Below are 18,170 nucleotides of genomic sequence, written 5' to 3'. Positions count from 1 at the left end.
ATTACATATTATATACATTATTCCTGTCGTTCGATTATTTCGCGTTTCGAAACATGATCAATTCACTTCAACTTAGGAAATTTAAAATTTAATCAAGTCTCCACCGTGATCAATGATTAATTTTTAAAATTTCCATTTAATATTATTATTTCTAATTTACCGAAAAATTTGAATAAAAAACTAAAAGAAAAGAAAAGAAAAACAGGAAGAAATGACTCACGGAACAAATTTATTTTTAAAAATTGATTATCGTCGCGTGGAAAGCGAGTCGGTACGCGTACGCGTGGTAAGCGTACTTTGTAAGCGTATTTATGGCGTCGGAACCGGAGGCCGAGCCTCGCGGCAACGACGAGAAAATCGCGTTACACGCGGCGACCGGCCGAAACGAATCATCCGATTTCGTGACGAGCGTAGAAACGAAACACCGCCTCGAACCGTAATCGTCGAACCGTGCCCGTATGCGCGCACGAAAACCCGAGAAGAAGGCGAATGATTTATCAGCGTGGAACAACGACAAATAACGTGTGTGAAAGCGAACGGAAGCCTCGGAGAATAACGCTTGAAAATCGAGAAGAACTGAAATCGATGACGGAAGAAACAAAGTTTCGAGGCGAAGGGAGTTGCCTTCCAATTGCACGCGAGTAGAAAGCGAAAGGGAGGGCGCGATGAAAAGCAATCTTGTACGTTTGCTTTGCGAGTCAATGACAGAGAGAGAGAGAGAAGGCCTCGAGATTAGAGCACAGTGGCCTCGTTAAGCTGCAAGCTAGTAAGATACTGCTATAATCGAAACGGTGTATCGAGGCTACTGTGTATTCGGTGCAAACATACGCGCGACCACGTATGCACATATGCTATATCTCGTTACATTGTTTCGAGCGTACACGTGTCCCGCGTGGAACACTGCTCTTATTTAAACAGATAGAAACTGAAAACGCGTTCGACGTTAAAAGGAGACTCTCGTCGTTGGGGATGAGGGAGAGAAACTTTTTGCGGAAAGAATGAAAACTGTGCAACGGATACAGTGCGCGAGTTTAATTCGCGGCGGGGTGCACACACACACCGACGACGAGCTTCTCCCTTTCCCTTCCTCGCCCTTCGTCTTCTTCTTATATTCTTTGCACAAACGTTCCGGGTATATCGTTTTTCTATTTTCCTCCGGGTCACCGAGTCGTGTGTCGTCCCCCCGGCATTCGCTCGCAGCATGAATTAAGCCGGGCACGGACTGGAAAACGAAGAAAGAAAGAGAGAAAGAAAGAAAAAGGGAAGGGAAAAAGCGGGTCATATTTTACGTACACACAGCCGAGCTCTAAGCGACGAATTTAAAAGCGTCCCGCGCAAAAAAAGGACGAATTTATCCGAAAGCTGTCCAACGGCTTAAAAAGAAATCTCTCGCGCGAGAAGGGGGGTAAGAATAAGCAATAGCAAATTTTCCTCCGCCAAATTCTCGAACGCGCGTCAAATTACGATCGTCTTTGGAAAACGTCCCCAATTGAGGGTTAATTGTCATCCCACTAGCCACCGAGCAAATTCTCAAACTTTCGCGCGACTTCTATCGAGCAGAAGACGCGTCGAACTATTCGATGCCGCCGAATATACGCCTCTGATCCAGGCTAAATTCGACGTTAACCCCCGACATCCGCGGCGAACGACTGCCGGCGAAACAGTTCGGCTAACAAGCAGAGATTTCACACGCGTCTGCACAGACAAACGTGCGAATCCCTGCGATCCTTGTGTATTATGTATGTGTGTGTGTGTGTACATCCTCGACGTCGAGGATCGGTGTAATTCGTGCGCGCCAACTGGAATCGCTCGTTGTTACAGAGTTATCTTCGCTTGTTATCTTCTTTTTCTCGGGAAATTGGCTCGTCTTCGGCCGAGGAATTGTTCCATTTTCGAAGAGGTCGCGTTTGCTTGTCGATTCGACTCGTTTAAAGTCGATTCAATTCGGAGAAGGTGTGTAATAAAATGAGGAGGGGAGGTTTATCGTGTAGATAAGGCTTTTAAGATGTCGAAGATGTAAATCGTGATAATCGAATTATCGTATCATTTCTTGTTTGAACGAAGGCGAATCTTTTCATTTTGCAACGCAACTCTTCTCGTATGATCGCTGCTCCTTGAAACGCGAGCAAAGAGTGGAGGGGTGGAGCCGTTAATCCGCGCGCCGCGGATTGATTTTTAATTGCAATTACCGTGTCCGATTCGGGGTCTAACGATGCAATTACTTTGTTATTAGTATCGTTATAAACGAATTAACAATTAAATCACAATCAGAGCCGATAGAGAGGGAGGGGGGTGGGGAGAGAGAGCGGAGCGCTGATCCGCGCCTCGGTCCACGGGATCTCCCCGCTAATACACTCTCGTTTCGGTATTTCAGTCATTACTTTTTAATTATCTCGATCGCGTTCCCTTCGTATAAATAACGCTGCGCACAAATTGAGAGGCAACGGTCGCCAACAGGAGGAGGGAGGAGTGGTGCAAGTCGAGTAAATAAATTTGTCCAACTCTCGTCGCAGTGTGCTCGTTATGCAAAGCATTCCAAGTATGCGGTTCAATGAGGCGAAGGGGGTGCAAGCGGATAAACGATATAACGCTTCGAAAATGGTCCCTGTTTCCATGCGTGAACCGTGCTTATAATCGCGCCAGCTACGAAACGTGTACTTTTTTCCGTCTCCCTTTCCCTCTGCTCTCCTCTTTTTCCCGTGTACTTATATCCTCTTCTGCTCGGGTATATACATATATATATATCTCGTTTTACGCCCAGGCACAAATTATCTGCTCTTAAATCGCGCGATTTTAACGAAGCCTTTGCTTTTCCCCCGTGTTTAACGATACTACCCGTGTACCACCCGTTTCCAATGTTTGCATGCCGGCTTGGTATTTAACGAGTCAGAGAAATGAGAATTTATTTCTTCCCCTCTTTATTTTTCCAAAGACCGTGCAGCTTTTCCCGATCGAGTTATGGGGGTTAATTATTTTAAAATTCTTTGGCAATTTTATAATGGGCGTAGAGGTGTACAACTTACGAGCTTACGTTAATTTGATTCGTACATGCGCTCGAAATGAAACTCACGCAGAAATTTATTCTTCTCGTTTAATCTAAATCTTTTCACTCATTTCGAAACGATATATAAAGAATTTGATGTAAGAATCGTTGAAAATTGTTTCTCTAAGGAACACCGAAACTAATTAATAAATCCATTGATTTAAAGTTCTTCGATGTTCTATTATATTTATCGTGAAAAGAGAAATAGAATTCTTCCTTCTTTTTTTCCTTTCTTTCTTCCGCGCGAAAAGAAGATCAATTGTAAAAATCCTCGCCTCGATTTACTTCAACGAGAAATATCTCTATCTCCATTTTATGGAGATTCCGCGTTGCCACCTGTTATGAGAAAATTTACCAATTTATACGGCGCAGTTTCGAGTTCACTTTAATTCGTCACGATTGAAATAATTTCAATTTCACGGGCGACATTGACTTCTCGGTTTGCATGGACAATTAAGATCCAGCTGCGAGCGATATTCCTCCCCTCTTCCTTCCCCTCTCCTCCCTCCCTTCGTTTCTTCGCGGGATGAATCTCCATTTTAATCTCGAACCGCGCCGTACTCTCCTCCGTTTCCTCTCCGCCGCGGATATCCACCAACCCCTCAGTGGTTGATGAATATTACAGTCGAGAGGGGGCCCGCAGCCCTAATGAGCGGATCGTGTGGCCAACGGTTAACCCTGGCCACGTACGAAAGGATTCGGATCCTCCCGCTTGCGTGTTCGTATTCTGCCCCAAGGCAATTATTTCTATGAGCGAGCGTGTCGTCCCAAGGAATTTGTCAAATCTGTGGAATTAACAACTCCGCTCGCTCTTCAACCGGGAAGAATTTTATCCACGGCCTTAATTGAAACGATCTTTCAACGTTGTCAAGGGTTAAAGGCGACGTTCGAACGCGTCTTCAAAAATTGAAATTCCTCTCTCATCTCGATTAATTTAACGATACGTTTGTGCAAATTTTTTTTCTCATAGATGAATAAATACAATACCATTTACGATTATTATATTCGATATACTCGATATTGTATCTGATTCCATTTCATCCGACAAAGCTCGATTACCATTATTATAATTTTAACGATCCACGGACAATAGTAATTCATCCGTTTAACGCTATTGTTCCCGAGTTTGATCGAGTAATTCTCCGTCAGAAAGTCGTTTCCACGCGAGGCTGAATAAAGGCTGGCTGGGTTTGTTGTTTCCCTCTCCCGGTGAAGGGAGCCACTGTGCGTTGCCCGGTCGTTTGTCCTCGAGAATGCATTTACGTGGTTGCGATCATGCATTTTCGTTCTCATGCGAGCGCATACCAATTCGTAAATCTTTCGTCCTCGAGAGAGAAACAGAGAGAGAGTCGAGAGAAACGCCCTTAAAGGCCCATCAGTCGTTGCTGCACGCTTCTCGTCGTGACTTGGAGTTCTCTCTCAATGGATCCTCCAATGCACGACGTATTTTCTTTGTCGAGGGTGCTCCTTCGTAAGGTAATTTTCGAACGCTTTCGAATTGTCAGTTCGTAAACGCGAGCAAACATCGATCAGCGCGTTTTCGCCCCCTCGCGAGAGAAACTCGCCCCTTCGTAACGAGGAAAAACTTTGAAGCGAAGTTTTGCCAAGTGTTGCTTCCCAGTTTAAAAAGGGGGAGGGGCACTCTGCATTGCATTGGTCGAGCGAAAAGAAAATGACACGGTTCGAGGGGAAAGGGTGACGCGCATTTCCCTCGAGTTAAGCGATGTTTCGAAAGATTTCTTTTCAACTTTTATTTCAAACAATTAACAAAATGAAACGCAATACGCATTTTTAATCGATGATTGAATGAATTCTTTTAAATAATTTTTGATGAGAAAATTTTAAGGACTTTTAAGGAAATTTATCATATTTGTTACTGGTGAAAAATTAATTCGTACAATTTTACATCCGTTCCGTTCCATCTGTATATGGTATATATCGGATTTTCGAATAATTCCACGCGTCAGAGGTGAAAAATCGAAGATTTAAGCAGGAATCACGGTTGAAATAAATGTGGTTAATTGTTGGAGAGCCGGAGGCGATAGCCGAGATAAAACTGGGCCGCGCATCGCCGAAAAGGAGAAGCATAACTATCTTCACAAAGGCATCTGCGTTTCCTCCTCGGCAATGGCCGGCCGAATGAAGGGTATAAATGACGGACAATTTAATATTTTACCCCTTGGTGGCGCGAGCCCGTTCGTTATCTGCCTGCATACTACTTTCGGGGCCGGATGAGAGGCAGATAGGGTGACGTTACCTCTCGCGACTATAAATACACGCGCGCGCGCACACATAGAGAACCGGCATAATATAATTATCTAAGTGATATATGGTGCCACTCGTCGTCCATTTCTTAGCCATAGCATTCGTCATCTAACACGGATGACATGGCCGATCTGTCCGCTTTACGATTTACACGCCCTCGACATTTGCAGCTTTTGTGCCCTCGTTAAAAAAAATACAGTCCTCGAATAACATGCTCGTGAAACTGCTTGGACGATACAAGGATTGCAGAGAGAGATTGACGTGGAAACAATACAAATTAGTTAGAATCGATCACCGATCTATGCTTATCGGGATATTAAATATAAAATTTTCACAGTAGAAATAAAAAAAAAATGATACGTAGCGTGAGAATGTTGATACATTTCGAGCATTGGAATTTCGGCACGCGTTTGGACATTGATCAGCAGTGAAAATGCCAATCGTTCCAACGCGACTTGAAACTAACGCGGTTTGCTTTTTTTTCTTTTCCACCTCGTGAATAAACATTTTCACGCGCCGCCGATCCGATACCAAGAAATGAATGGAATTTAGAAAGGGAGGGAAGATCGGAATCGTTCGCTATTCGACTTCTTTAATCTCGCGATACGTCGTCGCTACGAGTCTATTTCGCGAGATCGATCATCCTTTATTCAAGAGCCGCGAATGGGATTCCGTGAATGAAAACACGGATCTCAACACGACAATCGTGTCGTCGTCTTTCTCTTTTTTTCTTCTTCTTCTCTCTTCTTTTTTCCTTTTTTTCTTTTTTTTTTTATTTCCTCCCCATCTCCCCTGTTTCGTCCACTTGTCCGACCGAAAAATGGAGGGTGTTACATCGACGCCTGGATCGATTGCTCCCTCGCATCGCGATATACCGATATTCAATTAATCATTTTAGTTCATACCGGTGAGGTTTCAGCGTGCGACAAAAGTGTGAATCGATGGACACCGGCGGAGCGTGACGGAACGCGGCAGACAATACGTTTTCCATCGATGAAATTTCTCCGAACAAAAGCTAACACGCTCTTTTTTCAGCCGGAGCCAAGCGATTTCAATTTCGAATTAGCAAGTCAAAGGGGGGTCCCGCCACGGCTCTCATCCGTCCCTGTCATCGACCAAACACCAATCCTGCCGATTGATTATTATATCGTGTTGCGAATTTACACAACTCCCGCGTTCCTCCGCTTGACATGGATGAGGAGAATTTGCGATCACCGCCCATGCTGCCAAAGAATAATCGAAAACACGCTCATTTTTTATATGATTTATAGAAATAGAATACGAATTTGGAGGAGAAAAAGAAAGGAAGGAAAAAACAGGTGAGAGGTTTTTCCAAATAATTGATATTGTATTTCAATTTTAGCGTACCAATTAGCCTGATTAAACTCAAATTGCAGCGTGCAATGGTCCTTTATTCTTCACGATGCAATTATCGATGCAATTAATAAAAAGTATCAAAAAAACTTTCGATTTTAATCGTGAAACGATAATTATTTCCTAAGTCGTTTCCTTAACCTCTCCATCAAAAAGTTAATAACAAAAGAGAAAGGAGGAAGGAAAGATATCGAAAAACGCGGACGAGTGACGGTCCCCGCCGCCCATAATTACGCACGAAAAGCGAAAAAAACATTGCCAAGCGACGACCGTCCCCGAAGCGAAATTAGCAATTCAAAGCGATCCTTTTCGTCGTCTTTCGACCCCTTCCTAATTCTCGCGGATAATATATACCTCTGCCGCGACGAAATCATGGTTTTTGGGACGGCGGCTTAATCTCGTCGCCCCTGCCCAAATCACCGGGTATTCCGTCCATCTCGCGACTCCCCCCTCTTCGTAATTTGTAAGTGCGCCTTTGCTGCATCGCAACCCCTCCCCTCGTATCGTTCGTGTCTTTGCCGTTTCCACCACCAAATTACAGATCACGCGATCCCTTCTTTCGAGAATTTCCTTCTTGTCCCCCCCCCCATTACCATTCTTTCCGGCTGTCGTTACAGGACGAACGCCTGTTCGAGCAACATCGGCTGGGAATTTAAAGGCAATTAACACGCGCCACGGGTGGACCAGATAAGGACACGTGGGCGTATGCGTGGCTCGAGGATCCTCGCCTCGTTTCTGCTTCCAAGCTGTTATACGTTTGTTTAACGAGCTCCTTTCGAGCTTCTTTCCATCTTCTCCTTTTGGACACGTTTTCAGTGTTTCGCGAGCAACGAGCAGATCGTACATACGTTTTCTCGTTAATGGTTTTCAGGGAGTATTGCGAATATATAATCACGAATGCGCGAAAAAGAAAATTGAATCGATAGGATGTCGAATAAAAATAGTGGAAATGGCACGACGTTTAATTAATAAAAAATTCCACATCGCCCAACGATTTCGAATTGCACAATGGAGTTCAACCCTCAAACTCGAGGTCCTCTAATTATTTTGGACGGAGTTGGCGGAGAACACATCGGTGGGAATGAAAGTTTTAATAAACGTTGTGTACCTACGTTACCTCATTTGCAACTTGTATCCCGGTATCCTACTTTTTTCCCCTCCCTCCCGCATCAAGCAAATGAGAATTTTCTTCCGTAATTTCTCCGAATTTTCAGATATCCTATTATTTCTACGAAAAGGTACGAACTAATGTAATAAAAAAACGGTAATGTAAAAACTATCTATCCAATTTAAATAATTCTTCTATAATATGCAAAATCAATAATTCTACGTTCAACTGAGCATAAATTTCATTCTAACAATTCCTCTAATCTGGCTGGACAATGATTTAACTTAAGCAAATATTATCTTCAATTACACGATCCTATCCAAAATTGTTTCTCACAATTTTTATCCAATTTCCGTTCACATCGAATAATTACATCTCTCAAAAAAATTCAATCGTAGAATCGATCCCATTCTAAAACCCGAAACAAAGGAACGAAACTCGAGAATATAGCGTATTTCATTTCTCTGCCAGACCAGGAACTGTCGATCCTACGATTTCGACCTTCGAAATTAGCCCTGTCACTGTTTGATTGACTACCAAACAGCCGCGTTAATCTTATCGCGTGAAAATTGGTGAAAATTCGCGACGATCGGCGTCGCGAAAGCGAAAGAAAAACCGAGCATACCTGTGAATACGATCGTAATCGCTCAGGTATGCGCGGCCAGGTATACGTTCAATTATGCTCTGACACGCCATTGCGCGGGACGGTGCCAAGTATGGTAATGCGAGGCACACGCTGTAAACGCGTAGCAGCGACGTTACGAACGGAAACACGGATAAAACGCGTGATTTGCTCGGTCTTCGAAGGGAAAGGGAAGACGTTCGTGCAGCCCGATAAAGGGAAGAGCTCACGCTATTGAATTAACATATGTTCCGCTCACGGCAGGACACCTCTCTCTCTCTCTCTCTCTCTCTGTCTTCTACCTATGATTCTAAATATCTTTTTAATTTATTTATATATTCGTTTCTTTTATCCTATCGCTTTGGATTTTTATGGCGTTTCGAAATTGTAGATATAATTCGTTGGATGAGAAAATTTTGATGAGAATGGTGTCCATTGACGAGTAATCGAAAATAAATTTTACTGTCAAATGTATTTCTTGAAATGATTTTCTTGGAAATATCCAATTAGATATATTGCGTAATTTTGAAAAAGGTTACTAATCGAAAATTTTATTACGAATGTTGAAAATAAAGTTAAAAATAAAACGAAAGGAATAAATGCTTATCGCGCTCCTTATTTAAAGAGAAATTTGTAAATTCGTGTGCGGAATAACTTTGATATTCAACGTGTTCTCTATTAATCATACACATAAGCATTTACACACGTACGTACAATTTCCAGGATATTTTGGAAGTGAAATAGTTAAATCGAGAATATCATCATTGTTTAAAGGGGTTAAGGTCGGTTCTAAAATTAAACTGGGTGAATGCGAAAGAGGCAAGGTACACGCTATTCCGGAATCTTATTAATCCTTAAATTTATTCCACCCTCGAGAAAGAGCGGGCGTAAGAGCGTAGTTCTGCATTTTGTCACACACTCGTGAGACCTACCGCATTGAAACGCAATAAACTGGGGGCTCCATGCACTTGACTCTCTGCCGAGTGACGGAAGCATTATTTGAAAAGATTTAATATTTAAAAAGGAAGTTGTAGATCAAGAGATAGAGAGAGAAAAAAAGAGCGGATATCTAAATTTCCATATACGAAACTCTTTTCCTCGAAACTTTTTCGAATCCTTAAGGGATGTAGTGTACTTTATAAATAAAATTGTTGCGGAAATATAGAATAAAAATTCTGCAAAATTGCTAAAAGAATAACAAATTTCGTTATAAAATAATCCTACAAAATTTATGCGTACGAATATTTATCAAATTCTCATTTTTTTGCGAAGGAAAGGAAACATTAATCGTTCGATTAGATGTTCGAATTACAAGTTGGATATCTACGCAACAATTTTTCAATAGAAATAACAAAAATGAATATTCCACGGAGTAGAAATAGTGACATCGAAGGATTAATATTTAAATAAATGTTATCGATGCCGGGAAACTCGTAATTCAGGGGAAAAGAAACGCAACAACGCTCGTTCCGTGCATTAACACCAGGACTCTTAATTTATTAGCCGTATAAAATAAAGTCAGATCGATACGAGGCGCGAAATCTACGCGAGAAATATACGAGATCGTATCGCGTGCGCTCGCAAAACGAGAATTCGCGTGAGCGGTTCTTACGAGAGAGAGAGAAAGAGAGAGAGAGAGGAGAGAGAACGTTCCTGCACACCCGATATCGACCTTTAACGTCGCCTTATCTGTTACCCGCGATTTAAACAGCCACCTAACGATTCAACTTCTTCGAAGCCCACACCGGCTACGTGTTTAACGTCATTATCGAGTTTCGTCTTTGAATACGCGTGATAATCGCACGAGAAAATGAAAATTCGGATGTTAAGCTATACACTTTCACTTTGAAATTTCTTAAAATTCTTCGATTTTTAATTTACACCGATCAAAGATTCCTTCTCCTCTACTTTTCAATTCATTTTTATCTCGAACGTATACCGATTCCGTAAAATTTCGGATTAAAAATTCCTTTCCTTCTTAACTTGCGAATTACGCGGGTGCAAAAACTCGTGGATAAAAGGAAGGGAATCGCATTAGTCAATTCGTGGAAAGGCATGCAACAAACAACGCAGAATCGCCTTCTCTTCGCGTGATTTCTATGCAGATGCGGCCGCCCCCTCGGCAAAATGAAAAAGGAAAAGGTAGGAAAGGGGGTGGAAACGTTGTTGGCCGGGACAAACGAAGAGCTCGGGGAAGAAGGACTTAAAGGAGATAGCCGGTAAAGATGTTGGCGCAGGACAAGCGAATAATGTATAGCCTTGGTGGCGGTATCCGGCTGCGCCATCTCTCCCCGCCGCTTTCGCGCGACAATCTTTTCTCACTTTGGCGAAGAAGCCATCTTTCAACTTATGGAAATTCTCTGGGATCCCAAACTTTCCAAAACTGCCGCCGCCGCTGTTGCTGATGTCGTTGCTAACGCGTTGCTACACGCGACCGGGATATATGTATCGAAACAGGAGAGAACGGACGAGGAGGAGGAGGAGGAGGAGGAGGAGGAAGGGGGAGGACGACAAAGCCGTGTGTCGGGGCCGATCCTTCTTTTTCCTCTGCGAATCTCTTTTACAAGGTTTTAGACCGGTGATGTAACGGGGCGGGGGATGTTGCAAAACAGGACATTTGTGCTCTTCCGAGGAAGTTTGCGCTTTTGGGTTTCTCGAATAAATAAAATATTACGAAGATATATCGGGCGAAGATCATTATCGACTTCTATTAAATAAATCGTTGGCCAAGATATCGTTTTAGAATAGATTTTTAACGTGCATGCGAATCCCGTGCTGGCCAATCGTGCAATTAATTTAACGAGGAAACACTATTGCGTAAACAACAATTAATTAATCGTCGATGCGTTAATTAGTTATCGTTTTGAAATAGTTTCGTTAATTTCTAATATTAATTATTAATTGATTTTCGAGCAAACGACCATTTCGATCGATAATTCGTACAAAAGTGATTCCCCCGCTGATAAATCGACATTTTTCGTAATCTCGTTCGTAAAAGCAACGCAAATTTCCCCTTCCTCTCCCTTTTTCATTTATTAAAACCAAAATGAACGATCTTCCTGCCAAGCAAGCAAGATCTTTTTACGCTTTAAAATCACGGTATCCATCTGATTTTCCGTAATTTTTGCCAACACCGATTTCTCTTTTGCATTCAAAGCATTTTCGATGCGAAACGCCGCCGGTCACGAAAAAGCTGGATAAAGGTACGGAGTGGAAACAGATTGCGCGGAGGGAGAAAAAAAAAAAAAAAAAAAAAAATTTGATATGAACGACGAGACCCTCGGCGTTACCCATGCAACGCAGTGTGAACAAACATTAAAAAAAAAAAAAGAAAAAAAAAAGAAATGATAAAAAAAAAATATCTCTCTCTTTTGAATCGTTCTGAATTAATAGAACGTTGATACGAAGAAAAAGAGATATCAAAAAAAAAAAAAAAAAAACGAACTCTCCACTGGACGTCATTTCCATATATCGTTGGGGTGTATAATTTCCCGAACTTGAAATTAATATTTTTCAAACACGTTAAAACATCGCGCATCACGTTCCTCTATATATATTTTTCATTCGGCAAGATGGCGAACGAAAAATCTCGTCCCCTTTCATAAAAGCGATACATCTCTCTCCCTTTTATGCACACGTAAATGCCACACACGCGTATCATCGCGTAACACGTCAAGATAGATTATAGCGTAAAAAAAAACGAACCGGTGCGCCTTTTATTTCTCATCATTTCCTCCGCGTAATATTTTTTTTTTTTTTTTTCTTTATCGCGAATCCACAACCAGCTTCGTATAAATAGAGGTCGAGGAGGATGATATCTTCGCTCGAGATTTACAGACATCCGTGATATCGCGACGAGTAGAAGGACTTTTCACCGACCGATGGACCCCGTGAAAAGAGTTTCATTCAAACTTTTCTTATTTTCGACTACGGATCCGCTACACGACAATGCTCTTAAATTCTCGGTCTTGCTGGATATGGCCATTATACTTGGGGCGTTTTATAAGAAACCGTTTGACCGGTAACCGTGGAAATTGGGTCATTCGTGCTTACGTCTTCGTCGTCGACGAATATCGAGAGGTGTGTAAATTTCGTACGACGAAGGTTCATTACGAAGTTTGAGTAAAAGTTTTAGTTGTAGGGAGCGCCGTACAGATTGTATTATAAAATTGCCGAGTATCGCCGTTTATGAAATATAGAGGAAATTTGATTAACCGATTTAATAGAAACTTTTAACAATAGAAACTAATCAAACTCGTAAAAATGTTGCATTTTATATTTCCTAATTTTCTTTCCAACTTTTATAAAAATATGCCAATATATTTTCGACCGATCCGATTTAAATAAATCATTTGGTTTTGGAAAAGTGCTAATCATAATTTTGACAACAGAAATTATATGATTGATACATCATGTTTTCCAGAAACGAAATAATTAATTCTTTTTATATGTAATTTATTTTATAAAAATAAAAATGAATTTCTTACAGTTCCGACGATAGATACTTTAAAGATATAATTACAGTCAAACAAATCTATTCGCATATTTCATTTTATTAATTTTGCACTTGCGAATGCTCTGTCACGCGATCGTTCGTGTCTTACAACTCTGTTTGTTATTTTACGAAAGGAACTCTTGTTAATCATTGAGATCATTGATAATCGTGATTCGGTTAATCAAAGTCCTACAGTTGTAAATTAAAATAGGATCGTTGTATATTTAAGCAAGATCGATAAGATTGTAAAATTAATCGTGTTATTTCCATACCTCCGAATCTAATGAATTATCGCCAAAGTTGCATCAGTTTCCAAGAATTCGCGAAGCGAACAATGAAAATTTAAAAGTTTGCAAATTTATCTACACGTTATTCGAAATATTCGTATTCGGCGAACGAGATGAATCGAGTTTCCCGGAATTCGGAATCACAGTTTTTAAAAGTTTTCTCGACTGTTACGAAATTTCGTTCTGGTCACGCGGTTCACACAAAGCGAAACGGACTATTTTTCACGGTATCAAGATAAACATTCGCGGGCGCAGTTGTTGCTTAGAAGAGCTTGATTGTGGAAATTCGAATTGCAAAAAACGGGAGAATATTGCCGGAACGTCGAACTAGGTTCTATATTGCGTACGCAATCGAAAACTGTATATACACGTAAGTTAAGCGTTCGAATTCGTGAATGCTAAATTTTGGGAGAACGATCAAACTCTTAGAATTTCGAGAAATCTTTTCGAAATTGAAACGAAAACCCGGTACGCGAAATTTTTCCAAAATTAAATGCGAAACGCCATAATTTATTTGAGAGTTAAATTAATACAAATCATTTATCTGCAGATAAAAAAAAAACTACAGCAAATTGAATGTTATTATAATTAATGAATTTTTAATATTTAACCTTCTATAAGTTTTATTTTTAAAAAAAATTTTATTTTTAATATAATAAATTTTGCAATGAGAAATTATAGATTAAAAATTAAATATATAAATACGTGATTTCAAAATAGCAAGAAATTATAGAAGGTTAACATATACATAAATGTGTTTTCAATTATTTTGTTAAAGTAAAAATATGAAAAATAAAATAATATGCATTGTAGTGAAATTTGAATGTAGTGAAAATTGAGTTAATGTAAATTTCATCTTCTGTCTCCTTTTTTTTTCCTCTCTTCATTTCAATTTACCAACCACGATCGAATTGATTTTCGTAACATATTTTCTAATTATACAATATTGATCTTTTAAAAAGACGAAAACAACGTATGCTCGCGAAAAGGAATACACGGAGGAGACGCAGAAGAATGTTGACGGACATAAATATTGAACGTGTAAGCCGATAAAACAGACTGACAAGTTGACGAGAGCGAATGAGATCGATCTTTTTTGATTTCGTGACTCTACAATCGAATTTAATATTCGTACTTTCGTTATTTTTATCATAATCGATGACGAAAAACGAACGAAAAAAATATTAGAATAATTATATTTTATCAAATTTTTACGCTTGTCTTTTTACTAATAAATATCTCGAAAAAGATATTTATTATGTAAAAAGAAATATAATACTAACTTATTTTCTATGTAACCGTAACTTTAAACGTGATTTGATCATAAATCATCACTCGATTGATTCCAATCTTTTACGTACATATCACGATAAAGCGACTTTGTCGATAATCTACATAGGGCAGCCATCTTTTCCTCTTTTACGACTTTTTTTGGCGCGTAAATGTCGCTCACTCGATACGTGATAGCATCTATGGTCAAAGCTTCAGACGATCAAGCAAAGAGCATAGATAAAAGGGAACGCGAGAAGATACGATTGACTATCTCTAAAGGGTTTTCTATTCCGAAGCAAACAGTATAAAGCATTGCATTCGAAACGTAAGTGGACGACCGATCGACATCGATGTTGTCAAAGAGATTTTTCTCCAAAGATTTCTCGAACTATTTCTACAGTGTAGCGATCTTATCGGCCGCGGGACTGAGTAAAGTTAGGCACAAGTGTGCCCAGTTGACGCAAAAAACGAAGCAAAGATGGAAGCGAAGAAAGGAAGATAGAAAGAATCGAGAAAGAAATGGATAAAACTTACCACTCGGTGAACGAAGTACTCTGAAGTTGCTGCCAGTTTTAATAGTCGAGCTCCTCGAGAGAAATACAAGTGGCAGGAAGAATCTTAGCAAGGTATCTTGACCGGTAAAAAAAAGGATAAAAAAAGCCTTCTTCTCTTCTTTTTCACTTTTCGCCTTGTTTACACACTTCTGTCACTCTCACTCACTAAATCACGAACGAAAAACCGTTTCAGTATGGTCCGAATTTCACCGTTTGAAACCCGACCGAATGTAACGCGATCAACGACAAACTGCGCACAATAACGGTAAGAGCACGACGAACAGTTCAGTTTTAATGTTTACACTAAATTGCTCGCAGGGAAAATATTTCTTTCACTGTTCCAAGAAAGCCTTCGTTTTTTGTTTGTTTATCATCTGTGTATTCGCGTAACCGTCTCGAAAGTACGTCCAGACACGATAGTTTTGTGTACGCTGTCACGGTTATGTTAGTTTATCGGTTGGAGTCAGCTACACTTATGACTCACGTTGTACCATTTCGTCACACGCGATTAACTTCACTGTAGTTCCAACGGTATGTTCGCATGCTTCGAAAATTTCGTTCACTAACAAAATATCACTCCTCTTCTCTTCGTAATTAACACGCTGATAGCGAACACGTTGCCCTCCGTGTCAAACTGTGCGAAAATCGAGTCGAAAATTTTCGAGCCACCGTCCGACAACTAACGTACGAAATACAATACGAAACGGCGCGCGAGTCGACCGTACGGTACGGCGCTCGCCTGTAAACTAAACACCCGTCGCGACCTGAGGCCGGGACCCGACTGGTTTCTGCTAGGGAATCTCCCCACTCCTCGCCACTCTTCTCGCGCGACCCTAGGCACACCAACCCCTTGTCCAGCTTTCTCTCTCTCTCTCTCTCTCTCTCTCTTTCTCTCTACCTCCCTCGCACCTCTTTCACTCTCATACCCCCTCGTCGTCCTTTTGCCCTTACTCTCACCCTACCACGCTTCATTTCTTTTTCTCTCTCCCTCCATCCATCCTTTTCCTCACTATTCCACGTTCCAACTGCCTAACGCCGACCCTTCACGTACGACCGAACGACCACCCGTTTCTTCGGTATATACCTCTTCCTCAATACTTCTTTCTTCATCTTTCTCGCGTTCTCTCGCTCTTGCACTCGGCCTCTCTCTCTCTCTCCTTCCTTTTTCCCTTCCTCCCACGCTGCGTCTTTCTTTCCCGTCCCGCGTTCTCACTTTTTCTCGACACTGCGTCTTAGCTCCACTCTTTTCCAAGGACTTTCCGGATCTCGGTCCCGTCAGTCGCCGCTCTTTTAGAAATATTTCGGCGCTGCTACAACCCGCCGCGCATGTACACGCGATTCGACTCGACTCGGGGTCCGCTTTTCCGCGACGAGCGGCCAATCCCCGTGCCACATGCCCGCCACTTTCCAGTCCTTCCATTCTTCTAAGATCTGAAAAAGAATGGTGGTGAAGAGGTGGTAGGCGGTGGGCGAGAGAAAAGGAAATGGTGGAGTAGGATGGATCTTTTTATCATAGCTCGCGAAGGATGGATTTGGAAAGGGGGGGCAAGTGCTGGAACCCGGCGAGTGTTTTGACTTCTTTGTGTTTCGGGATCGATGGCTTGCACAGGATGTTCGTAGGACTCGAGTATCGAGTCTCCTCCACCTCGAAATCGTTTCGTCGTCCCGTTTAAAATTCGGTAATGAAATAGGTGAAGGGGCAGGGAATCACGGCGCGCCGATTAAAAATAACGCGAAATTTCGCGAATCACGAAGACACTTTTTATCTCGAAACAGTGCCCGTACGAGTGGTGCATGGCCGCGTTTGAAAAGTAATTAACGTTTGACAAAACTGTGTTTCAATTTGTGCCGCTGCCCGTTTTAAGTCCGTGTTAAATCGCGATACGATTAAATTCGACGGTGGAAATAAAGTTCGCTTAATTCGTTATACATTACCTTAACATTCGTACCTTTTTTTTTTTTTTTTTACTTATTTCTTTTCCTCTTCCTTTTTTTTCTTTTTTTTTAAACATTGCAACCAGCGAAATATATATTCACTCAGCGACATTTATAATATTCAAATCAAATGTTTACACGTCTCTTTAAGTCTCTCGTCGACGCGTAATATGAAATAACTTCTCGTTTCACCGAGCATCGTTGTGATCAAAGATAAAAACAGTGTTCTCGTTGGGTCGGAAGCGAAAAGTTACACGAGAGGAATAAAAAAGGGGGGAGGGGGGGAGTTATCCTGTAAAAATGTTTCGACAACACGTAGATTTAAGGATGGAGCACGAAAAAAAACGATGGTATTTTCACCATCCCGTCGGAATATTAAATTTCAACGATGAATCAGAACGTACAAATTCGATAAAAATGTTTCGCGAATTCCTTTCGAAGTTAAATAAAATCTGCCTCTCCGTAAATACAATGGATGCAATGGGCATTCAAGCTTCAACAACATTCCCAATACGCTTATGTATGTTTAGAAAACAACGCATGGAACTGCAAAACGATAACGATGTTTCCGTATTTCTTTCTTAAAGAAATTTCGATATGTATTGCAGACAATTCTTCGTTGAAAAAAAAAGAAAATTCGATATTTCTTAAAAGAATTTCTCTCTTAAAAAAAAAATTCCTCCAATATTTACTTAAAATATTATATTCGATGCAAGATTAAGATATAATTATTTTCTACCAATTTTCTTTTCTTTTCTTTTCTTTTTCTTTCTTTCTTTTTTTTTTTAATAAAAGGAAAGGAAAAAATGGAACGAAACGTTTGATATCCTCGATCCGAAAATGGGCGTCGAGTAATTCAATGAGATATTCATTGTCAACCGGCAATGAGCTCAATTATTTCGTGCACGGCTAACTTTACGCTTTTCAACAGGATATATTCTTTTAATACAACCGAGGACGAATATAATTACATCCCTGGGAGCCACTTCGCCGTGGAACTTGCTATTTCCACAGCGCAAATGAGCTTTTATCCTCCCCGCGAAGCGCAATTCCACCTTAATCCGTGTCTCGTTCAAATTTGAATATCGCGAAACGTAACAAGTTCTTTTGTCGGCCCGTGTATTAGATTCGCATCACAGAAAATGTGTAGCCAGCAATTTAACAGGGAACCCTTAACCGTAACCGTCGTTTTCGGTGATCCTTCTGCCCTCCCTC

At 40.9% G+C, this 18,170-nt stretch overlaps 1 protein-coding gene across 2 annotated transcripts in view; it reads right to left on the bottom strand.

Annotated features, from left to right (window-relative positions):
• Nucleotides 1-15,807, bottom strand: part of LOC410362 (MOXD1 homolog 2) — a 190,100-nt gene extending 174,293 nt beyond the window's left edge. For both annotated transcript variants that reach the window (XM_016915532.2, XM_016915531.2), the window contains exon 1: nucleotides 15,001-15,807. The gene's annotated coding sequence lies outside the window, so the exon portion shown is untranslated. The remainder of the gene's footprint in view (nucleotides 1-15,000) is intronic.
• Between the last annotated feature and the right edge of the window lie 2,363 nt (nucleotides 15,808-18,170).

The sequence above is a fragment of the Apis mellifera genome, linkage group LG12, assembly GCF_003254395.2.
Source record: "Apis mellifera strain DH4 linkage group LG12, Amel_HAv3.1, whole genome shotgun sequence".
NCBI classification, from domain to species: domain Eukaryota; kingdom Metazoa; phylum Arthropoda; class Insecta; order Hymenoptera; family Apidae; genus Apis; species Apis mellifera.
The sequence above is the reverse complement of the archived record's forward strand: the minus strand, read 5'-3'. Positions and strand labels throughout refer to the sequence as shown.